Source organism: Marmota flaviventris, chromosome 17 (assembly GCF_047511675.1).
Source record: "Marmota flaviventris isolate mMarFla1 chromosome 17, mMarFla1.hap1, whole genome shotgun sequence".
Taxonomy (NCBI): domain Eukaryota; kingdom Metazoa; phylum Chordata; class Mammalia; order Rodentia; family Sciuridae; genus Marmota; species Marmota flaviventris.
In genome coordinates, this window is record NC_092514.1 from 11,177,860 (window position 1) to 11,203,943 (window position 26,084).

Consider the following 26,084-nt stretch of genomic DNA (forward strand, 5'->3'; position numbering starts at 1 on the left):
CCATTTGCTGTGGCTACTCCACTTGGTCCCAGGAGAAGGGGGTCCCAGTGCTTCTCCCTGGCAAATGCCTCAGCCATGGTGGCCCAGGGAATGAGTCCCTGAGAAGGAGGGGACAGAAGGAGGCTTTGCACAGACCATGGCTTTCATTCAGAGGTATAGTGTCCTGGTGTGGCTATGAGTGTCCCCAGAGACCCCGTGGGGTCAATGCAGGAAGGTCCAGAGGAGGAGTGAGGGGGTGTGAGGCCTGAACCTCAGCACTGAATGGCTCCCTGGGGGTCCCCTGGTGGCCCCTGGAGGCAGGTGGGGTGTGAAGCAGGAGGTGGCCCTGGGGCAGAGGCTTGGGGTCTCTCTTTGTCCCTGGAGAGTGGAGTCCCTGCTCCCTGGTCCCCATGGGAGCTGCTCCCTCCCCACACTCTTCCTCCATGATGTCCTGCCTCCCCTCGGCCCAGGAGTGGGGCCACCATCTGTGGACTGGGACCTGTGACACCCTGAGCCCCACAGTCCACTTTATTTACCTGGCCAGGGACTGTCACCCACCTGCTGTGGGAGAACAGCAACTTCCGGGCCTGTGTCTTGAGATTAAGGATGAAAAAAAAAAAAAAAAGAAGGAAATTTGGACACACACAGACACCAGGGATACACATGCAGACGAAAGACCATGTGAGGACACAACGAAGAGGCAGCATCTGCTAGCCAAGGAAAGAGGCCTCAGGAGACACCAATGCAGCTGACACCCTGATCTCAGACTTCCAGACTGTGAGAAAATAAATTTCTGTTGTTTAAGCCAAAAAAAAAATAAATAAATAAAATAAAATTTTGCCTGTAAAAAAAACCTTCAAAAAACAAAACAACAACAACAAGAAAAATCCAAAAAACAAATAATCAACCCACAACTCAGGGAGCTCTTCTCAGTGTCCTGCAAGCAAGCCAGTTACAGAAGCTAAAAAGAGCAGTTAGCTTCCAGGAAGGAGGCAGAGGTGACCACTTCCTTACTGAGCAGAGTGGACAGCAGTCCTAGCAGGGTCTCAACAGGCCTGTGGGTCGAGAACTCACTGGGCTTGGAAGCTGAGGAGGCTGAGGCAGGAGGATCACAAGTTGGAGGCCACCTCACCAATTTAGCAAGTAAGCTTCATGGCATCTTGGGCCCAAGCAAGTGTTAGACAACCGTATCTTGATGTGGACCCATGAATGTCCTCAAACCCAGGATGTAGGTCACCAGGACATTCGGGGACATTCGGTGGGGTACCAAGTACAGAAAGACAGTTTGTTTTTTTTTAAAAGAGAAGACAGCTTTCATTTCTGTTTCCAGAAGTGGGTCCTGCAGCTCTGTCTCCACAGGAGCCATAAGATTAAGACAGAGTCATCTAGAACAGCTAGGATGGGGTCCTATGTCTACATGTTTTGTTCATATAGCCACAGTGACTCCATTCCTGCTACCCCAGTACTAGTAACTAATTTAATGCTTGAAGGGATCTCATTTACTCATTATTTTACTACTGATATCTATGAGCCTTATGTCTACATGATCAAGCTACTACAATTTATCACACTATATTGATTTAACCTTGTCTGTATCTATTTTAACCTATCAGCCTCTATTGATCTATGACTCTAGTGGCACAATAACTGGTATTGTGTCCAACTACAACTAAAAAATAAGTATTAAAAAATAAATTTTGGGGGGCTGGGATTGTGGTTCAGCCGTGGAGCGCTCACCTAGCATGAGCAGGGCCCTGGGTTCGATCCTCAGCACCCAATAAAAATAAAATAAAGATTATTGTGTCCAACTACAACTAAAAAAAATAAATATTTTTAAAAAATCATTTTTTTTCAAATGGCAGTGTAGCCCTTTATGCCCAATCCAATGTATGAAAGATAGTTTATATAGATTTAATCAATAAGTGCTATCATTTTATAAATATTTATGGAACATTTAGATAAGACTTCAACAAATAATATTTAGTTCCAGATGTATACGTATCTCTAGTCATGTATATTTAGATTATTTCTGAAAATCAAGCCTGGTCAAAATTCTAAGTCATTGGTGTCTCCAACAAAGGAAAAAAAGTTCTAAAAGCAAAGGATATCATACATTAATAAATATTTTATAGCTCAAGTGTTGCACAAATTAGTACTCATCATTGTGAGGAATTTTAATTGGCAGATTAGGAGTATTTGGCAAAGTTTACTCAATTTCCATTTGAAGAGTGAAAAAGAATTAGTGTCTCTTTATCAAGGTGTTATCTTAAGGTGTTACTTACCCTGGAGTAAGTCATTTCCTCCTAAAACAAAGTTTTTAAAAATATTATTGAGTTGTTGATAGATCTTTTCTTAAAAAATATTTATTCTTAAATTTTTAGGTGGATGCAATATCTTTATTTTACATTTATGTGGTGCTGAGGATTGAATTCAGTGCCTCATGCATGCTAGGCAAGCGCTCTACCACTGAGCCACATCCCCAGCCCCGGGTCAAGAACTCACAAGGCCTGGCAGCTGAGGAGGCTGAAGCAGGAGGATCACAAGTTGGAGGCCAGCCTCAGCCATTTAGCAAGGTCCTGAGAAACTTAGCGAGACCCTGTCTATAAATAAAAAAAAATTTAAAAAGGCTGGGGATGGGGCTCAGCGATTGAAGGCCCCTGAGTTCAATCCCCAGCACCCCCCAAAAATACCAAATAATATTAAAATAATATTAAAAAGCATATTATTACATTTTAAAAATATTAAAAATAATATTAAAGAGCAAGTGACGATGGATTGATTGCATGCAGCATGACAAGAGGCTGAGCTAAAACAGGTTCATCGGTAAGAACCCCTTGTAAGCTTATTTGTAGATAAAACTCACCTGTTTCCAAGGATGTTCCCAGCTTAGTTGGGGATCCTGGGTCTATTTTCTTTTTTTTTTTTGTACTAGTGATTGAACCCAGGGGTGCTTAACCACTGAGCCCCATCCCCAGCCCTTATTATTTTTTTATTTTGAGACAGGGTCTCATTGAGTTGCTGAGGGCATTGCTAAAATGTGGAGGCTGGCCTCGACTTTGTGACCCTCCCGTCTCAGCCTCCCAAGCCACTGGGATCATGGCATGCACCACCACATCCAGTGAGTTAGGTGGACTGTGGGGTGGGATCTGGGGTACACTGAGTTGACTCCTACTGCATACACAGATGTGACTTCCTAGGGGCCAGGGTGTCTTCTCTCAGGTCCATTCCAACAGGAAGTTGCTCCAATGTATTTTCCTTGTTCTCAGGGATCTGGGGAGAGTTGGGATGTGGGTCTGGAGCCCTGGAGCAGAGCCCTAGGAGGACTCTGGGGTGAGGAGGAACCAACCAAGTCCTGCCACAGCGCGGGGTGACTCAGGTGTTCCTGGGAGACTGAACCTTTGGGGGTCCACCTGAAGTGGACAGGCTTGGGCCAGCAGACCAGCAACATAGCATCCAGCACTCCATGGCCCTCTGGTGGGTGCTGGGGTTGGTCCCCTGGGGAGGCCTGGAGTTGGGAAGACCTTTCTCCCAAGACCAGGTGGAGTGAGTCTTTCCAGGAGCCACCATTGAACCCTTCCTCCACCCTCCCAGGCTGTGAGTGGCTTGACCCACATTCCTTTCCTCTGTTCACCAATGCCCAGCAAGGAAACAGTGACCATCCCCAGTCCCTGTCATCTGGCCTGAGACTTTTAGGGCCTTTCTGGGTGGACAGATCAGCACATTCAGGAGCCCCAGAATCCCTAAGCTGGGGGGACCAACCTGGGTCACTCCCATGATAGCAGCAGGTGCTGTGCTCTCTGAACATCACCCATTGTGATGGCTTCCATTTTGTCCTGGTCATTATATTGTGTCCTGGGACACATCGAAGGACACCTCTGGAATGTGGTAGAGATTAGGGTGAAATTTCGAGGTTTGACCAGACGATCGCAGGGGCTTGGGGTCTGTTGGAGTTGGGGAGCGGGGGTGATAGGTGGGTGGCCTTTCTTCAAGCTCTGTAGAGTCAGGAGAATGACCTCCCCAATGGACCCGGTGAGTTTTCCCACAGGAAGTGGGTGCTGACCGTCCCTGGTGGTTGGCACATAGAATGGGCCTCAGAATGTGTGCAAGATCCTCATCTACTGACCCCCTGGCACCTGACCCTTGCTACCCCTTTATTATTTACAAAATTAAATAAGACTGTGTAGAACCTATGTGTAGAATTCTAGAACAGTTCAACACACAAAAATAAGTTAAGAGGGGCCAGGGCTGGGGCTCAGGGGTAGAGTGCTTGCCCAGCACGTTGTGAGGCCCTGGGTTTGATAGTCAGTACCACATAAAAGTAAGTAAATAAAATAAAGGTATTGTGCTTATCTGCAACTAAAAATAATACCTTACTTATCAAACACCATCATCTTACTCCATCCTAAACCTGAACCCATTTTCCTAACCCATACACATGGCACCACACCTAATCCTTAGAAGCTAAGACTAACCATGACATGATTCCATATACAATGGACAATAACCATTCACACATTGTCCCATATCCAACCCGAACCTCACCCACCCCACAAATGAACACTCATCACCACACTAATCCCCCTTTAGTATCCCCTAAATTCTTACCACTCACCCCCCCACCCAACCCATAAGGCCAAAAATCTTAAAAAGAATTCTTATACTACATTCTATAGATGAACCCTTCACACAAAGTACCAAGTCCAAAACCAAACCTAAAACCAAAACAAACCAAACCTAAAACCAAAACAAACCAAACCAAAACCACCCAACCAAAAAAAAAAAAAAACACTAATAAAAAAAACTATAGACACTCACCATCTCACTCAAACTGAAAGATAAAAATTGTTATTCCTAAAAACAACACCAACCTGAATCCCTGAAACCCAATAGAAAAACCTAACCCTACACCATAAAACAGAATCCCTAGATATGATCCCAATAACTGCAAACTGCATTATCACCTAATCCTACCCTAACACGACCCTTCACCCAAGCCCAACTCTCTAACCAAACCCAAAATACTCTCTAAGGGAAATTGCCAAGCTGACTTCTGCTTTCCCCCAGAGGGGGGCATCCCTGGACCTGGGTGCTGCCATATCTGATCTCCTCAGTACCCGTATTAGAGGGGTCCCATCCCTCGTGTGAGGAATCCCCTCGACCCTGGCTGTGGTGAGAGTTCCCCCTGCCACCCATGTTTGAGGGGTTTTGTCCCTAGAGGATGGAGTCTCCTGGACCTTGGATGCGGCCTTAGCTGATGTCCCAATGGCACCTGGTTCGAGGAGTCTCACCCCTAAAAGGGGTAGTCCACTAAACCCTGGGTGCGGCCATACCTTATGTCTCTCCGACAACCGGGTTCAAGGGGTCTCATCCCTAGTGGGGAGTCCCCTGGATCCTGGGAGCAGCCAAACCTGATCCCCTGGCACCTGTGTTCCAGAGGTTTTGCCCCTAGACGGGGGAGTCCCCTGGACCCTGGGCCGGCTGTACCTGATCTCCCACCGCCATCTAGTTTGGAGGAGTCTCGCAGCTAGAGGGGGGCGTCCCTGGACCCTGGGTGCTGCCTTACCTGATCTCCCACTGCTTCCGGGTTCGAGAGGTCTCGCCCCTGGAGTGGGGAGTCCCCTCGACCCTGGCTGCGGTGGGAGCTCCCGCGACACACGGGTTCGAGGCTTCTCTCCCCTAGAGGGGGGAGTCCCCTGGACCCTCCGTGAAGCCATACATTATTTCCCCCAGCATCTGGGTTCGAGGTTCTCTCCCCTAGAGGGGGGAGTCCCTTCGATCTGTGTGCGGAGCTACTTGGTATCCCCCCAGGGTGGAGGGATCTGGCACCTAGAGGGGGGAGACCCTGGACCTTTGTGGTGGCCGTACCTGATCTCCCCCTGGCACCCGGATTCGAGGGGTCTCAAAGCTAAAGATCAGGCCGTACCTGATCTTCCCCTGGCGCCAGGGTTAGAGGGATCTGGCCCCTAGAGGGGGGCATCCCCTGGAATCTGGGTTCATTCGTACCTGATCTTCCCCTGACACCCATGTTCAAGGGGTCTCATCCCTAGAGGGGGGATTCTCCTGGACCCTGGGTGCGGCAGTAACTGATCTCTCCCAGCTCCCGGCTTCCAGGGGTCTCATCCTTAGAGTGGGGCATCCCCTGGACCATGGGTGCGGCCTTCCCTGATCTCCTCCCGGCACCTGGTACCAGAGGTTTCCCTTCTAGTGGCGGGAGTCCCCTGGATCCTGGGTGTGGCTGTACCTGATCTACCCCTGGCACCTGGTTTCAGGGTGACACCCGGATTCAAGGGGTCTCCTCCCTATAGGGGGGAGTCTCCTGGATCCTGGGTGCGGCCAAACCTAATTTCGCCCTGTCACCTGGGTTCGAGTGGTCTCACCCCTAGGTGGGGAAGTCCCCTCGTCCTTGTGTTCAGTGGTACCTGATATCTCCACGAGTTAGAGGTTTCACCCCACTAGACAGGGGAATCCCCTGGACTCTGGGTGCAGCCGTACCTGATATCCCCCCAGCACCATGTTGGAAGGGACTCGTACCTAGAGGAAGGTGTTTTCTGGACCCTGAATGCGGCCTTAAATGATGTCCCCCCTTCACCCGGGTACAAGGGATCTCGACCCTCAAGAGGGGTACCCCTGGAACCTGGGTGCGGCCATACCATACCTTGTCTCCCCCCTGCACCCAGGTTGAGGGGTTTTGCTCCTGGAATGGGGAGTCCCCTCGACCTTGTGTGTGGTGGTACCTGATCTCCCCTGGGTTTGAGGGGTACGCCCCTTGAATGAGACGTCCCCTGGACCCTGGGTGCAGCTGAACCTCCTCTCCTCGGGCACAACGTTCGAGTGGTCTCGCCACCAGAGGGGGGAGTTCCCTGGACCCTGGGTGCAGCTGTACCTGATTTCCCCACCTTCACCTGGGTACAAGGGTTCTTGCTCATACAGTGGGGGACCCCTGGAACCTGGGTGGGGCCCTACCTGATCTTTCTTGGCACCTGAATTCTATGGGTCACAACCCTAGAGAGGGGCATCCCTTGGACCTTGGGTGTGGCCGTACCTAATCTAACACAGACACCTGAGTTGGAGGGGTCTGGTCCATAGAGGGGGAAGTCCTCTGGATCCTGGGTGCAGCCATACCGTACCTGATCTCCCTCAGGGACCCAGGTTTGAGGGGTTTCCCCCCTAGAGGGGTGAGTTCCCTGGACTCTGGGTTCGGCCGTCTCTGATCTTCCCCGCATCTGGGTTCCAGGGATCTCGCCCCCAGAGGGGGCGGTCCCCTAGTCCCTGGATGTAGCCATACCTGATCTTCCACAGTACCTGATTTGAGGCATCTCTCCCCTAGAGGGGCGAGCTCTTGTACCCTGGGTCTGACCTTAACTTATCTCCCCCAAACACCTGGGTTTAAGGGTTCTCGTCCTTAGTTGGAAGGGGTCCCCTGGATTAGAACCCAAATGCAGAACCTCATTTATGATTGATGAATTTTGCCTTAATTTGTCAATATATTTTTTAAGAGAGAGAGAGAATTTTAATATTTATTTTTTAGTTTTTCGGTGGACACAACATCTTTGTTTGTATGTGGTGCTGAGGATCGAACCCATGCCTCACACATGCCAGGCGAGCACGCTACTGCTTGAGCCACATACCCAGCCCATTGATTTGTCAATATATTCAACTACAGAGCACATACTTCTGTACCAGGCATTTAATAGAGACTGGATGTAAGTGGGTGTGGTGGTACATACCTGTAATCCCAGCATCTCAGGAGGCTGAGACAAGAGGATCACAAGTTCAAAGCCAGCCTCAGCAATTTAGCGAGGCCCTAAGCAACTAGCAAGATCCTGTCTCAAAACAAAAATTAAAAAGGGTTGGAGATATAGCTCAGTGGTAAAACACCCTAGATTCAATCCTGGTACCAAGGAAAAAAAAAAAGACTGGACATAAAAAAAGAAAATAGACATGGTTCCTGTCTTCCAGATCATAGAATATTTTGGTGGTTTCATCATATCATTCTAGTATGTCAGTACTACTTTGAATCCTAATTCTTTCGGTGTAATATCTATCTCATATTTGTGAAAACTATAAATTCAACAAACATGCCTTCATCCAGGAAACAGTATACTATTACATAAGATTCGATTTTTTAAAAATAGAGTCCTGCATCTTGGTGCAGACTTCCTACAAGTTTCTATCACATATCATAATTTATGATTATGTAATTCAGCTTTACTATCATTAAATCCAAAAGATTCATATTTTCCATAAGATTATCATAATATATCAAATTACTTAGAAAAAATAAACTATCATCTTAGAATTACTCCTTCAAAAAAAAAAAAAAAGTAATCACAAGTGTTTAAGTGAACCCACATGGACTCCTACTTATTACCACCTCTATCAGCCAGAATGCAGTCAGAGGACAGAAACCACACCAGTTATTTGAACAAAGAGAATTTAATACAAGATTTTGTTAACTGAATTTCAAGTTTTTCAGTACACGGCTAAAGGGGGAAAAAAAAAAAAAAAGAACTCTTAGCAATCATAGTCTTGACAACTGCAGGAAGCAACTACCACCCCTAGCGCAGGGCTAACAAATGCTTAGAGGAAGAACTCAGGAACTCAAACTCAGACTTCTGGGAAGGCACTGCTCAGCTGGTGCTGATGTCTCAGATTTCCAAGTAGGGGACCAATGTGCCTGTGACCCAGGCCTCTAAAGAGCGGTGCTGGTTGGCGCTAGTGGTCTCTGAAGAAAGCTTGATGAAACTGGTCCTTGGAAAAACTGCAAACTGGATCCAGCAACTGCTACAGGAAGGTACTGCTGCTGCAGGGATGAAGAAGTGTTGTTAGGGCAGCAGTCACAGGAATGGCAAGCAGAGCAGAAAAAGCAAGTCCCTCCCTCCTCTTCTAGGCAGTCAATGCCGTTGCAACAGGGAGCAGGTAGCCAAGCAGAAATGTGACTTGTGGAGTCTGGGCCTCAGGATCACAAGGCAGAATAAATAAATGGATCTGGAGCTAAAAGAACAATAATTTAACTAGCAAAACATTCTCTATTCTAAGGTCAGACAAACTGTTTAATAATCTAACACTCTGTGTAAAGGATCACAATCAATGACATCAATCCCTATCTAACATTTAATCACCTCCTCCTACTCTGAAGAGTAAAACCACCACCACATCTAACACTTGCTTAGTACTTACTTCATGCCTGGAACTGTTTAAAACAGTATACATGTATGAATTGATCCAATCCTCACAGCAACACTGTGAAGTAGGCCATAGCAATATTTCCACTTTATAGACAGCAATAAGGTGAAGAAAAATTAAATACCTTATCCAATATTGCAAAGTTGTGAAAGATTTTAGACTAAACCCAGGCAATCACACTCCAGTGCTCATGCTTAGTAAGATCACGACATGTGTTACAATGCCACAATAGGCAATGCTCTCTAAATCTAAAGAAGCCTTTGAAATGCAACTTCAGTTGAACAAAATTTTCTTACATGTTTTTAAAAGTTCATATCTGATGAGGTGCAGTGACACCTGCCTGTAATTCCAGCAATTTGGGAGACAGAGACAGGAAGATTGCAAGTTTGAATACAGCCTCAGCAAGTTGGCAAAAATCTAACTCAAAATTTTTTTTTTAATTTTAAGAAAATGATGGGGGTGTAGCTGAGTGGTAGAGAAACGCTGACTTCAATTTTCAGTATGAAAAAAAAAAGTTACATCTGTATTTGTAGCCCTATGGAATATCATATTGTCACACACAGACATTTTTCAAGACTTTGCAAAGAATCTGCAATATACTTCTCATGCCCTAAACAATAAAGGAGAAAATGAACAGACGAAAGGCAATGAAATAATCTTCCACTTACAAAATGAAACTACTACCTTCACTACTATCTCACTCAGAAATCAGAAGTAAATCTATTAATGGTAGATGTATGCAGTTTATTTTGAAAAACCATTATTTCTATTGACTGAAGCTCAAAAACATGCTGGGTTGAGAATCTAAAACTAAAAATAGCTAGGCAAGAGGAAAAAAAAGAAGCAGCAGCTAGGTATGGTGGTGTATACCTATAGTCCCAACTGCTGGGGAGGCTGCACAGGGGGATCACTGAAGCCCAGAAGTTTGGGGCCAGTCTGAGCAAAATAATGACACCCTGTGTCTTAAAAAAATAAACTGGGGCTGGGCTTGTGGCTCAGCAGTAGAGTGCTCACCTAGCACATGCAAGGTGCTGGGTTTGATCCTCAGCACCATATAAAAATAAATAAAATAAAGGTATTGTGTCCAACTACAACTAAAACAATATTTTTAAAAATACATAAATAAATAAACTGGGCATGGTGGCACACACCTATAATGCCAGCAACCCAGGAGGCTGAGGCAGGAGGATCACAAGTTCAAGGCTAGGCTCAGCAATTTAGCAAGACCCTAGGCAATTTATCAAGTCAACAACTCAGCTGGAGATGTAGTCCAGTTGTAAGCACCCCTGGGTTCAATCCCAGTTCCCAAAAAGATTTTTAAAATTTTTAAAAATAATTTTAAATAAATAAATATATTAACCAGATGTGGTGGCACAAGCCTATAATCCCAGCTACTCAGGAGGCTAAGGCAGAAGGACTGCAAGCCCCAAGCCAGCCTTGGCAATTTAATAAGACCCTGTCTCAACTATAAAAATAAGTGTCTGGAGGCCTGGATTCAACACAAAGAACTACAAAAAAAAGGGGGGCTGAGGATATAGTAGTAGAGCACTTGCAAGAAGTCCTGGGTTCAATACCCAGTACTGAAAAAAAAATTTTATTTAATAGTCCATGAGGACTGTGGATATGGCTCAATGGTAGAATGCTTGCTTAGTATGTATAAGGCTCTGAGTTTGATCCCCATCACTGCAAAAACAACAATAATAAGAAACAGTATCAATACCCATTCTTTTTAAAATTTTATCTTTTAATTTGTTTAAAATACTCTTTTTATAATATTTTTTTAACTTTAGTTGGACACAATACCTTTATTTTTTTTTATGTGGTGCTGAGGATCAAACCCAGGGTCTCGTGCGAGCTGGGCGAGCGCTCTACCGCTGAGCCCTTGTTTCAAATACTCTTGAATCATCCTAGATTCAAATTCTAGAATACCATACCAACATAATCTTAAAACTCACAAAAACTAGGTATTAACAAAATCCCCACGGGAACTGGCTGTGTCATTTTCCAGCAGTAGGCATTTATAATTGATCACTATTGTTAGTGATCATACAAATCAAAGACTATCTAGTACAATGGTTAAGAGCACAGACTCCAGAGTCAGACTGCCAAATCAAGATCTGGGGCAACTCATCTTCTTAGCTGAGTGATCTTGAGCAAGTTAACTTTTCTGTAGCTCAGTTTCCTTGTGTGTAAAAAGGGGATAATAATAGTATTTACTTCATAAGGTTGTTGTGAGTATTAAATTAGTTGATAATATGAAGTACCAACAGAACCTGACAGAGTATGTTAGCAATAAAAATCTGAAACACACTTATGAAAGTAAGCTGTTCTACACAATACTTTGTAATTTACATGTTCTTCCAAATATGTCTAATAAAAATTTTCATTTTTCATAAAATATATTTAGATTTTGTAGTTAATATATGGAAAAGTTTGTTGTTGTTGTTGTTGTTGTTGTTGTTGTTGTTGTTTGGTACTGGGAATTTAACCAAGGGGCAATTTACCATGGATGGAGCCACATCCCTAGTCCTTTTTATTTCTTATTTTGAGACAGGGTCTCACTAAGTTGCTTAGGGCCTCACTACTAAGTTACTGAGGCTAGTCTTGAACTTGCAATCCTCCTGTTTCAGCCTCCTAAGCTGCTGAGATCACAGATTTGCACCACCATGCTCATTCTGGAACAATGTTTAAATAATTTTCATAAATCTCTATGGAAATTGGAAACAATGAATTTAACAAAACATTATTTGGCAGTGGAGCAACAATCAAAAATTCAGTTTCTACATAAGCTAAAACCACATGGATCTAAGACAAAAGCCAATGCAAAAACATACAAACTGAATGGAAGTAACTATGGCTGTGTTTTTAGTGCCTTCTCAGCAAACTGTTCAACCTTCTGCAACATAATTTTCCTCATGATAAGAAACTACACACAAGATCAAATGTCTAACACAAGTGCCTGAATTCACACTGGTAACATGCAAATTCCTGAAGTAAAAGAAAAGTATTCCTAGATGTTTGACCGGTTAATTCCAAAATATAAGTTACAATCCCACCTAAGTGCTTGGCCTCATTAAATACATACTCTCTAATATCACACTACATTAATAAAAAAATCAGAAAACTCAGCTCCTACAGAGGGCAAGTCACAGGGAAAGCCTTGTGAAATTGACAGTTTCCTCTGTTCTACGAGAATGTACAATAATCTCATAAGCACAAGAGTTAACATGCTTGTACAAAAAAATGTTCATTTATAGGCCTGTTGCAAGGAAAGCTCAGACATCCTAATGTGTTCACATGACATTTTTTTCAAATTCACAGAAACTTATCCATTTTAATATCAGGTATTTTCTAAATAAATGGTGGATATTTGTTTTCTAGAGACAAATCTTTATTCCACTATTTCTTAAATACACTGTGCCCATTTATTGGCAAAATGTTAATAATTTTATCAAACTGAAGTGATGAGAAAATATAAAGGTTTATTGTTGGATTTACTCTTATTTTTCCATGTGCTTGAAATTTTTTATATGTATATACTCTAAATAAACTACCACAGTTGAATTTAGATTTTAACTTCATAATACAGCCATAGATAACAGGATCAAGAAATTGTTCATTTTATCACTTATTAGTGAAAACAAAACTGAAGAGGGTAAGGCAAACAAAGATTTTATGAGAATACCTTTCATGATGTTTTAAGAATAAGACGTATTCCTTTCATTTTCTAATTCTTTGTATACCACTACTGACATATATATCACACATCATAAAATTCACCCATTTAACCTGGTCAGTTCAGTGGTTTTCGTTGTTTTGCAACCAGTGTCACAATCTAGTTTTAGAATACATTTATCATCCCATGCAAGTTAGCTGTACTCCCAGCCAGCTTAAGGCAAACACTGATCCACTCTCTGTAGAGAGCATAGAGGCATATGTATAGGCATATGTTGAATTATCTCACACAAACACAATATGTGATCTTTTGTGATTTTTTTTTTACTCAGAATGGTTACAAAGTTCACCTTTGATGTGTCATGTCTCAATCAGTACTTCTTCCTTTTATGGCAAAAATAATATTCCACTATTTAGGTATGCTACATTTTGTTTATTCACTAACAGCTGTGGGCTGCTTCCATATGGGGGTTATTATGAATAACAAAGCAATGAACATTCAGGTACAAGTGTTTGTGTGAACAAATATCTTCATTATCCTCAGATACATACCTAAGATTAAGAATTAATTAATTGGGCTGGGGCTGAGGCTCAGTGGCAGAGCGCATGTCTAACATGCATGAGGCACTGGGTTCGATCCTCAGCACCACACACAAAAAAATAAAATAAAGGCATTCTGTCCATCTACAACTACAAAAAACTATTTAAAAAAATAATTAATTAAGATTAGAATTACTGGGTCACATGGTAAGTTCATGCTTAACATTTTGAGCAACCGTCAAATTGTTTTCCAAAGTAGCTGCATCATTTCTCATTCCAGCAATGTATAAGGGGGTCCAATTTCTCCACATCCTTACCAACACTTGCTACTGTCTTTTTCATTTAAACCACCCTAATAGAAGTGAAGTGGTATCTCACTATTTCACATTTTAATTTCCCTATGACTAACGATGCTGCACACTGTTTTATTTGCTTTTTGGTCATTAATATATCTTCTCTGACAAATGTCTATTCAAATTCTTTGTCCATCTTAACTGAGTTGTTCATCTTCCTATCACTAAGTTGTATCCTTTATATATTCTTACAAATATCTTCCCCATTTTCTTAGTTTTCTTTTAATTTTCTTGATTGTACCCTTTTACATTTTTTTCTAAGAATTTAACCTTTATTTGTTTATTTTTATGTGGTGCTGAGGATCAAACCCAGTGCCTCACCTATGCAAGCAACTACTCCACCACTGAGCTACAATCTCAGCCCTCTCCTTTTAATTTTGATTAAATCCAAATTAACCACTTTTTTCTTTGTCTGTACTTTTGGTAAATCTAAAAAATTGATGCCTAACTCAAAATTTATTCCATAAAAATTATTACAGTGTTTCCTTCCAAGAGTTGTATTGATTTTGCTCTTTGTTATTTCTTTTAAGTTAATTTGCAGGGAGGGTTGGGATGGTGCTACAGAATGAACACAGGGCCCCAAGCATGCTAGGCAAGCCTTCTACCACCAAGTACATCCCCACCCTTTCCTAGATTTTATTTTGAGACAGGTCAGCCCAGGCTGACCTCAAAACTTGTGACCCTCCTGCCTCAGCCTCCTGAGTAGCTGATTACAAACATGCACCACTGTGACTGGCTTGAGTTAATATTTGTGCCTGTATGAAGGAAGGGTTCAAATTCATTCTTTTGCAGGTGGATATCAAACCGTACAGAATCATTTGTTCCCCAATTGAATGATTTCTGCACTACAGGATGAACACCCTTAATCTGACACTCCAAGATCTAAACCCTTCTGAGCACCATCATGACAACACACACAAGTGGTAAATTTGACACTTGACCTCGCAGCACAACACAGGCATACTAAAAATACTGTATAAAACCCTTCTGTCAACGTGTATAAGCTATATATGAAACCTGAATTACATGTTTAGACTTGTATCCTATCCCTAAGACATCTCATTATGTATATGCAAAAATTCCAAAATCCAGCCAGGTGTGTTGGCAAATACCTGTAATCTCAGCTACTCAGGAGGCTGAGGCAGGAGAATTGCAAGTTTGAGAACAACCTAGGCAATTTAGCAAAACTCAATCTCAAAATTTAAAAAATAAAATAAAAAGGATTGGGGATATACTCATGGTAGAATGCCCCTAGGTTCAATTCCCATTACTTGCGGGTAGGGGGTGTCAACTGACTCTCAGTTCTATTAATCTATGTATTATCCTTATGCCATTAGCACACCATCTTGATTAATGAAAATTTGCAGTAGATTTTGATATTGGAAAGTATGTGTCCTCTAACTATGTTCTTTTTCAGGACTAGTTTGGCTATTCTGGAGAGCATGAATTTTTATATGGATATTAGAATCAGCTTGTCAGTTTCTGCCAAAAAAAAAAAAAAAAGGCAGATGTGAGTTTGATAGGGATTGTATTTAATCTACAAATCATTCCATCTTAATATTAATTCTTGCCCATGAACATGGGCAGTCGAGTAAAATGTATTTCTGTTTTAAAACTAAATTCGTGGGCTGGGATTGTGGCTCAGCAGTAGAGCACTTGCCTAGCACGGGAGGGACCCAGGTTAGATCCTCAGCACTACATAAAAATAAAGGCATTGTGTTGTGTCCACCCACACCTAAAAAATAAATAAAATTTAAAAAAAAACTAAATTCGTGAGCTGTGTACATATCTGTGATTAAAGCATTTGCCTGGCATGTTAAAAGCGCTGGGTTCAATACCCAGCACTACAAAAACAAAAATAAAGACAAAAGACAAAAACTACATTCTTTAAACAACTCAGTCAGCCCAATTGCTAAAAACAAAATAATCAAACACCCTGAAACCTAAGGAACTGAATGCATCCCAGCTTCATTTAATGCCACAGAGTTCAATCACAAAAGAGTAGCCCAATTAAAAAGAGATTCAAATATTTTGTTAGAATCTCTCCTTTAATATAACCAAGCCTGGTGCAGTGGTACATGCATGCAGTTCCAGCTACTCAGGAGGCTCAGGCAGGAGGAGTGCTTGAGACTAGAAGTTGGGGTTCTCCTGGACAAAACAAAGAGATCCATTTCACAAAAAAAGTGGGCTGGGAATGTGGCTCAATTATAAAGTATTTGACTAGCATGTTCCACGATCTGGGTTCAATCCTCAGCACCACAAAAATAATAATTTTAAAAAAACTAATAAAACTAAATATGTAAATCTAATTATCATCCTCTTTTCTTCTCCCATCTCCATTTGCTTCTGCTTTCTACTTATTTGATTATTTTCCAACATCTTTTTCTTTTCACTTACTATATCATTTTTCCCCTTCTCATCTACAAAACTATTTTCTTCTAGTCTATAATCTTCTAAAAATAAGAACTAATCTGTTTTCCATATGTACAATTTGGCAAAATATAAGTAGTGCTAATTCTATTTTCCTTTTATGTAGATTGACAACATTAATCTTAGTAATTTCATCTTTTTTAATATCTTTATTTTATTTATTTGTTTTTATGTGGTGCTGAGGATTGAACTCAGGGCCTCGCACATGCCAGGCAAGTACTCTACCACTGAGCCACAACCCTAGCCCCAGTAATTTCATCTTTATTAAAGTAATATTATTCATGCTATTCTGTAATTGCAAAAATTATTGGTACCAAATTTGGAAGAATATTGATATTGAATGGAAGAAAATATTTGCAAGAATATATTTAAAAAACTCTTACAACTCAATGATGAAAAGGTGAACAACTCAGTTAAAATGGACATGAATTTGAATAATTTATCAAAGATATACAAGTGACCAACAAATTTCTGAACTAGGTCCATAGTTAGCTGAAATAATACCACAGCAATTTTTTAACTACCCCTAGGTCAAACTTAGCTGGCGATAGTATGGAAATTACAAGTACACAATGTGTACATAATGGTGCCTTCCCTTAGTAACATTCAGAGCTCACTTTTTTTTTTCTTTTTACTCCTAAGAAGTTAAGGTCAAGTTTGTTGTATTATTTAGACCAGTTTTCAACTGCAATTTCTAAGTAATCCTAAATATTTACCCACAAAATAAATCATATCTAATAATAAATTATCGACTATTTGTCAAATGGAATCTCAAAAAGTCACAATGTAGATTATTATACATTAACTTCATACTATTAATCATTTAAAATACCATAAGGCATGTGTTTCAGACTAAGATGCTTGCTCCTAAAAGCAGTGTAACTATGAGACAAAAAAGAGGGTTTTAGTAGAGGTCACAGTGAAACCATTCTATGACAACTACTCCCCTATTTCTTCTATCCTACCAACTAGATACTATTACTACCTATTCAATCCTCCCATTACTACTTTTGCTCTAGTAAAAGGGACTTGTCTTTGGTCAGTAGTCAAAGAATTAAAGAATACTTTCTCAAAAATAAGAAATTGCTAATGATTTGCAATGATTAAAACGTTCTTAGTGATAAAAGCCTTATTTCTATTTTCATCTTTGTGATAAAAAAAAAACTTTATGTTGTATTGATAAGGCTTTAAGTAATAAAGTAACAAAGCCTTATATTGAACCATTTAGTAGATATCACCAATACTGGAATCTAACCAAAGAATATTTATCTTGAATTCATCAAGTCTTTTTTCCTTTTTTCATACTGGGGTTTAAACCCTGGGGTGATCTACTACCAACCTACAACCCCAACCCTTTTTTATTTTTACTTTGAGACAGGGTCTGAATAAGTGCCCAGGATGACCTCAAATTTGTGATCCTTCTGCCTCAGTCTCCAAGTAGCTGGGTTTATAGGCATCACCACCACAGGCCCCATCAACCCTTATACAGCTTTCAGTTCATAGGCAACAGAAGAACATGATAAATGACACCACAGGGCAGTTACTAGAGAAGCCCAGAAGGAAAGATACTCTGCAGGACAACTGTTTTGGTCTTTCCATTGAGTCTCATGCAATGTGTTGTGAAAAAGGGGACCATGCCAGATTAAGAGACTTGTACATTAATTAAGGCATGGTCTATGATTTAGACAGACCCAACAGCTTTAAAGAACATTTTGGGGTTGACCAGAAATTCTGAATATTGTCTGCACATTTAATAACAGGGAAGTAGGACAAATCACTGACTGAAAAAAAAAAAGACTCAAGTTTCTTTCTATATTTGCATTGGTATATTATAATTATATATAATGTTGGGATTAGTTGTTACATATTCATAAGATTAGGCAAAGGGGAATGAAGGGAACAAAGGGGGATGGGAACAGGAAACAGTAGAATGAACTGGACATAACTTTCCTATGCTCATGTATGGATACACGACCAGTGTAACTCCGTATCACGTTAAACCTCGAGAATGGGATAAAAATTATAATGGGTTACACCCCGTGTATGTATGTCAAAATACACCCTACTATCATGTATATCTAAAAACAATTTAAAAAATTAAAATAAACATTTTTTAAATAAAAATCTCAGTTTCAAAAGAGTATCCATATGTGACGCAAACCAGCAATGCCACTTTTAAGTATTCACCCCCTCCCCCAAAAAAGAAACACAAAACAAAGACTGGTAAGTAAATGTTCATAGCACCTCTAGTCACAGCTCCAAAAAATGGAAAACAACCCAAATGTCCATCAATTCATGGGTAGATGGCTCATGAACTGTAGTATACACATATAATAGAGTAATACTGAGTAATGAAATGGAATGATCTATCATTTCTATTGACTGTGGTAGTAACTATACAACTGTATATATGTCTGAATTTGTAGAACCACATACTTTAAATTGGTAACCTCTGTGGCACATAAACTCTACCTAAATACAGCTGATTCTTAAAAAAATTGAACATACTTTGTAGTTTTCTTATTTTATTTAAAATGCCAATGTACTCTTCTGTATGTGTGTTGCTGGGGACTGAACCCAGGGCCTTATGCATATGAGGCAAGCCCTCTACCAACTGAGCTATATCCCAGCCCCTAAAATGCCAGATTTGATGGTTACAATTGTATGTACTCTCGTATGTATAAAAATATTGATAGAGGGCTGGGGTTATGGCTCAGCAGTAGAGTGCGTGCCTCGCATGTACAAGGCCCTGGGTTCAATCCTCAGCACTACATAAAAATAAATATACAAATAAAATAAAGTTAAAAAATATTGATAGAAAGATGCACAGAGAGGAGCTGAGGCTATAGCTCAGTGGTAGAGCGCTTGCCTCGCATGTGTGAGGCACTGGGTTCAATCCTCAGCACACATGAAAATAAATAAAGATACTGTGTGTTCATCCACAACTAAATAAATATTTTTTAAAAAAAGAAAAAAGAAAAGAAAGATGCACGGAGAGAGTTCCAGCGCGGTATGTATTAAGGTACTGATGGCAGTAATCACTGGGTATTGGCAAGTTATGAGTTCTAATGGGAGCATTTTGCTTCTTCCACTTTAGAGTCTTATGCAATGTAGTTTTTATAATAGTAAGAGACTTTTTAAAAAAATAACTATCAGATTTGATTTTTAAACTTAAAGTTTTCTTATATTAACATCCATGGACTATCAATTTGTGGATTTGTAGGTTATCAATATACTTACAATGGTAGTTTTGGAGGTAAATTTTTATTGCTAAAGTAATATTTACAAAATAGATATTTTAGCAAAAGTAAATATTATTTTAGCAATAAAAATTTACCTCCAAAATCACCATATTTACAGAGTAAATATTATTCTCTTTGGTCATAGTGAATACACATTCAATGAACACAATTTGTTCCAAGCATCATATTTGAATCATATTATATCTCTGGTTTCTTCCCTTAAAAATTAACATTCTACCTCAGCTACTATACTGATACCAATTAAAAATACTTGCTCCCTCTCCCCATGCTCTACCAATGAGTTACACCCCCAGCCATTTTTATTTTGAGTCAGAATCTCATTAAGTTGACCAAGCTGGCCTGAACTTGTGATCGTCCTGCCTCAGCCTCCCCAGTAGCTGAAATTACAGGTTTGAACCACTACACCCAACCCAAAATAAAATTACTTCTAAATTTAACTTCACAATAACATCAGCATTTTTTTAAGAATTTTTTTCACAATACCTTTATTCTATTTATTTGTTTTTATGTAGTGCTGAGAATTGAACCCAGGGCTTCACTTGTGCTAGGTAAGTGCTCTACCACTGAGCTACAGCCCCAGGCCAAACATCAGCATTTTTAAGCATTAGCAATAAGTATGGTGGCTCAAGCCTGTCATCTCAGCTACTCCAGAGGCTGAGGGAAGAGAATCACTTGAGTCCATGAGTTCAAAATCAGCTTGAGCTGTTAACATAGCTAGACTTAATTTTTAAATTAAATAAATAAAATAAAATAAAATTTAGCAAAAAGTCAAATGAAACAAGAATTGTAACCATCAAATCTAATTTTAAAAATGCTACTTCAGCTTTTAAGAGAAAAGTGATGAAAAAAAGCACACTAAATAAGAACTGTGGAGTAAAAATGAATAGCTTTGAATCACACTTTTATTATTGTTAATAATATTTGAAAATACAGTATCAAATATCCTATACAGCAGCCTGGATTTATCATGCTTTTATAACACAACTATGTGGTGTGTGTGAGACTTTGTCTTCTATCTATCTCCATCCCTCAAGCACTCACCAGGATTTCTTGGGTTACAGGAAAGTGATGGGGATAGGAAGAGGTTTGTGGGGTTTTTTTTTTAATATTTATTTTTATTTTTCAGTTTTTGGCGGACACAACATCTTTGTTTGTATGTGGTGCTGAGGATCCAACCCGGCCGCACACATGCTACCGCTTGAGCCACATCCCCAGCCCAGTTTGTGGGTTTTGTTTGTGGTTTTATTTTTTTCTGGGTTTTGTGTGGTGGAAGGGGGCCTGTGGTTTGGGAGGTTTTCTGTTTGTTTGTTTGTTTGTTTGGGTTATTTTCAGCTTTGTTTTTACCTTTGTGTGTGTGTGTGTGGGGGGGGGTATCCTTAACTGGAGTTAATTACCAGAAGGGAAACAACAAACATCAGATCCCTGCCACATGCCAGGCAAGGTTCTAAACAACTACCTACATTCTTTTATTTAACAAGTCTTTGAGATGGATATCACTGTCTCATTGTATGTACGGAGAACACTGAAATGCACAACAGTTCAGCCTTGTGAATACTCATACAACTAGTTAGGAACACAGGCAAACAAAGACATATGAATCTAGATCTGTATTCAGACCATTCTTCTTGTTAATTTTAGGGGAAAGATTTTAAAAAGAAAACTAGAATAAACAACAACTAAATGATGAAGTTAAAAGGTATATCCAGGGCTGGGGCTGGGGTTCAGTGGTAGAGCACTTGCCTATGTATGAGGCACTGGGTTCGAACCTCAGCACCACACAAAAATGAATAAATAAAAGAGATGTTGTGTCCATCTACAAAAAAAAAAAAAAACACAGTGAATCCAAAGTCAACTGTATTTTTAGCAATGTGCAATATAAAATTTTAAAAATAGTTTCATGGCGGGTTGCAGATTTAATTTGGTTGTAGAGTGCTTGCCTAGTATGTATAAGGTCCTAGATTCCACTCCCAGCATCTCTCTACTCCCCAAAAAAGTTCATGTACAATCCACATCAAACAGAACAAAATATTTTTGAAAATATTGTTAAGTGCAATACTTGCACACTGAAATAACACATCACTATAAAAAATCCAAACTGTCTTTTTTGCAGAAATTGATAAAATGAACCTAAAACTCATATAAAAACATAAAGGACATAGAATGGCTTAACAGTCTTGGAAAAAAAATGTTGGAGGAGTTACAATTAATTTCAAAATCCATCACAAAGCTACAGTAATGAAATCGTGAGGTGCTGGCATAAGGACAGATATATAGATCAACAGAATAGAATTCCGAATTCAGGAAAAAAAAAACTCACATATGGTCAACTGATTTTCAATAAGGGGTATAAAGACCATTAAATGAGGAAGAGAACAGTCTTTTCAATATATGGTGCTGGGAAAACTGAATATCCATAGGTGAAAAAAATGAATTTTGACCACTAACTCATACCATACACAAAAATTAACTCAAAATGGATCAACAACCTAAATATTGGTTAAAGGCATAAACTCTTAGAAGAAAACATAGGAATATATATTTCATGACCTTGTATTTGACAATGGATTCAGATATGACAGCAAAAGCATGAGCAATAAAAGAAAAAACTGGACTTGGTTGAAATTAAATACATTTTTACATCAAAGAACATTATTTAAAAAATTGAGTCGGGGCCAGGGCTGTGGCTCAGTGGTGAAGCATTCGCCTAGCATGTGTGAAGCACTGGGTTCAATCCTTGGCACCACATAAAAATAAAATAAAGATATTGTGTTCACCTAAAACTAAAAAATAAATATTAAAAAAAAATTGAGTCATGTGTGGTGGTGCACACCTGTAATTCCACTGACTGAGGAGGCTGAGGAAGGAGGCTGAGGCAAGTTCAAAGCCAGCTTCAGCAACTAATTGAGACCCTGTCTCAAAATAAAGAATTAAAAAGGTTTGGAGATGTGGCTCAGTGGTAAAGCACCCTTAGGTTCAATCCACAGTATAAAAAAACAATTACTACCACAATAAAATACCATTTCATACCTATAAGGATGGCTAAAGTTAAAAATACAGACAGTAACAGGTATTGGTCAGCGGTAGAGAAACAGCAACCCTGGTGCATTACTAGCGATGGGATGTAATATGCAGTAAAGCCTCAGAAAACAGTTTGACAGTTGCTCAAAATGCTTAACAGAGTTATGTGACCTAGTAATTCTACTCCTAGAGATACACCAAGAGAAATTACAAAATATGTCCACACTAAGACTTGTACACGTTTATTGCTGCATTATTTAAAGAGCCCAAAATAGGGGGAAAATATATATCCACAGACGAATGTACAAACGATATCTGGTATATCCATTCGAAAGAATATTATTCAGTAATAAAAAGGAATAAAGTTCTATACATGCTACATCATGGTTGAACCTCAAACACTCTGTGCTACATGAAAAAAGAGTCAATCACAGAAGACTATAATAACCCATTATATAAAATTTCCAGAATAGCTAATTTCAGAGACAGTAACATTAGTAAATGGCATAGTCTGGTGGAATGGGCAATAAGGAAAGGACTGCTAATGGGTAAAGAATTTTTTGTAGGGTGACAAAATGTTTTAAAAGTAGATAATGGTGATGGTTACACAACTATGAAAATATTAGAACCACAAAATTACACACTACCACGGTTAATTTTATGGGAGGTAAATTATATCTCAATAAAAGCTTTTTAAAAGATTTTTTAAAGACACTTTAAAAAGACATCCAAATAAGCTACAAAAACAATACACTGGGAGACTACAGCACCAAATTTTTCAATTTTCTCCTTCAGATGCATTCTCAAATCTGAAAGTCAAGTCTTCCTACATTTGCATACTTTGTTCAGTGAACAACAACAAAAACCCTACCTTAGTGAAACCAACTAACTGAAATTCAACTTGATGGAAAAAAATGCCTCTGAAATATAGAACACCTTTATTTTAGCATCGACTCTGAACTAAACATAAATCTGAATTTTGATGCGTCACATAAAAACTAGACATACTCAGAGTTTAAGCAAATTGCCAACTTTCCAGAAAAGATAAACAGTAATTCAGATTTCCTTTGATGCAAATATAAATGTTTACCTGCCTCAAAGGAACAAAATCTTGTAAGCCTAGTGTTCCCAAGTGAAAGAAATACGTATTTTTTAATTCAGAACTTTGTTTTAGAATCAATTTTAACCTAGCTAGGGTATACAGAGTTGATCCTTTATACTAACCAACAAATACCCTGCTCTTGAGTGGAACATACTGAAAACACAGCATTATAACCAGACAAAAGTTGGGAGCTGAGAAAAATCACAGTACACAATAAAAATAACTACTCTCAAGAAGCTCCTGAAAATGCCTCAAGAGTTCCAATGTTGCAAACTCCTTAGTCATTTAGTCTTTCTATAACTATTTACCGAACATATACCATTTGCCAGGCACGGTGCAAGGTACCAGGATGCCACAGTGAGGTATAAACAGAGCAGGTCCCTGATTGCAGGAAGCTTGTTCTCTACAGCCTGACAAACCTTTCTGATTTCAACTTCAAGAGCCTGCTAAAAATTCAGTCTTGTCCCCTACATTGAGGAGCCAGGGCTCGTGGGCCTGCGGTGGAGCATGCAAGCTGTATTTTTACAAAGTGCTCCCAATTATTCCTCCACTGGACCATCCCACCCATCCTGCAGGAGCCCCACATTCAAAGTCCGCTCAGCAGCCTTCACCTTGACAGGCACCCCAAACACACCTCGAGGACAAGACGGACGGAAGGCTTTCTGGTATCACTCTGGTGAGCCACCAGCAGCTTGTTGCCCTCCCGGGTCGGAGAGCTCACTCCCTCCCAACCTCATCTGAGGCTGGCAGCACCTGAGCCTCCCCAGCGGCAGACACCTGTCTCCAGGAGGATGCAGTCTGCCACTTAAGTGGACCGTGGTCCCAAGGTTCCGCCCCCCGGGGAGGGGTCAAGGAGGCGGCGCGCGGGAGTTAAGCGCCGACTGCATACCGCCGGCCCCGCTCCCGCACACACTCACAACACTCCCGCGGAAACTGAGGCAGGCGGCGGACCGGATCCCGCTGCACAGCGGCTCGCGAAGGGGCTGGAACCCCGACGACGAGGTGGCTTCCGCCTCGCGGGCACTCGTCAGCCGCGGAGGCCCGGCCCGGCTTGCACCGACGGAGTTTCACAAAGAAAGTCTCCCGGCCCGCGCCCCTCACGCACTCACCGGCGCTGGCGCCGGCGGAGACTCGGGCTCCCGCCGCCTGCGGCTCCGGGCCGGGGTCGACGCTGGGGTCGGTTCGGACGCTGGCGGCAGCTGCTGCTCCATCCCCACGGGACCCGGGCCGCGTCCGCCTCGAGCTAACGGTCCCGCCAGCTAGGCGCGCGCACCGCTCCCGCGCGCCATGTTCCCGCCGTGCCGCGCGCCGCCGAGGCAACCCACAACGCCCCCCCGGACCGCGCACGCGCGCCCCCGCGGCTCCCTCGCACACACCGCGCACGCGCGCGCTCGCCGCGCCCCCCCCTCCCTCGCGCCCCGCCTGGAGCCTGGAGAAGCCGGTCGCTGTTCCCGGCGTCGCGTTTACCCCCGCCGTGCCTGTCCCGCCCGGGAGGGAGAGCGCGCCGTTCCCGGCTCTGCGCCGCCGCCTGCCGCACTGCGGACCACCCCAGCCAAGCCCATTTCTCCACTGCCTCCAATGTGTCACCCGCATCGCGGGGCCTGGGGCGAGGGTGCGCCCAAGAAGTGCCAGACGAAGGACGCCCTTCGGTTGCTGAGACCCCACTCCTGGAGGTGTGCAGGCACGTGCGCGAATGGAGGTGGCACAGTGAACTCCAGTATCCTGGGGAGAGCCAGACTCTGGAAACCTGAGTTCAAGTCCCGCCTCTTCACTGACCTCGGACATCAGGCTCAAAATCCAGCACCACCCCAAGTGCTTAAGAGGTGGGCTCTCCTTAAAGGGTTCAAGTGCCACCTCCATCTCCCAAACTGGGAGACTGGGCACGTCACCTGACCGACCCAGAGAACCTCGATTTCTACGTGTGCAGCGGATTTCCCAGGGTTGACAAGGCATCCACACCCCTCAGCACTCTGCCTGGCGCACAAGCAGCCTTCGAAGGCTCCGTATTGTAGCTCCTGCCCTATCCGTCCAAGACTCCTAAAAGTTTAATGAAAGGGGTTCTGTCCCAAACTCTGCGGTATAATTAGCTGGGAGTTCACCCAACCTTGGGGCTGCAAGAGACTCTTACTTCCCACGTCTTCACTTTCCATACTCTGCCTCAAAACCCTAAAGCTGGCACCAAAACAATAGCAGAGAACATTTTCCCTACTAGAAAAAGAAGTTTTCAAGAGTCTCTTGGAATTTGTAAATGGTTGTGCTTATTTCTCTTGGCATTTTTCAGACACAAGTGACACAAACAACCTGGAGGGGGGAAAAAAGAGAGAAATTTACCTCCTCCCATAATTGGAAAATTCTGGCTGGAGCCTCACTTCTGGCATAGCGGAATCCAGTACCTCAAACCAAACTCAGCCTCTCTGACCTGTTGCAGGTTTCATTTGCTCTCTAATAACTTCATTTCTATACAGTTTCTTTCACTTAAGTAGCTTCATCTACCAAGAAAGCAGGGGCTGTTTCCCAGTACAGGTCGAGTATCCGTAA

General features: G+C 41.6%; 1 long non-coding RNA gene across 1 annotated transcript; it reads right to left on the reverse strand.

The window, feature by feature from the left end:
- Nucleotides 1-8,396: 8,396 nt before the first annotated feature.
- Nucleotides 8,397-24,873, reverse strand: LOC139702375 (uncharacterized). Its single transcript, XR_011705008.1, has 2 exons — nucleotides 24,656-24,873; nucleotides 8,397-8,782 (listed from the first exon to the last, which is right to left on the reverse strand). It is a non-coding gene; the product is annotated as an uncharacterized lncRNA (long non-coding RNA).
- Between the last annotated feature and the right edge of the window lie 1,211 nt (nucleotides 24,874-26,084).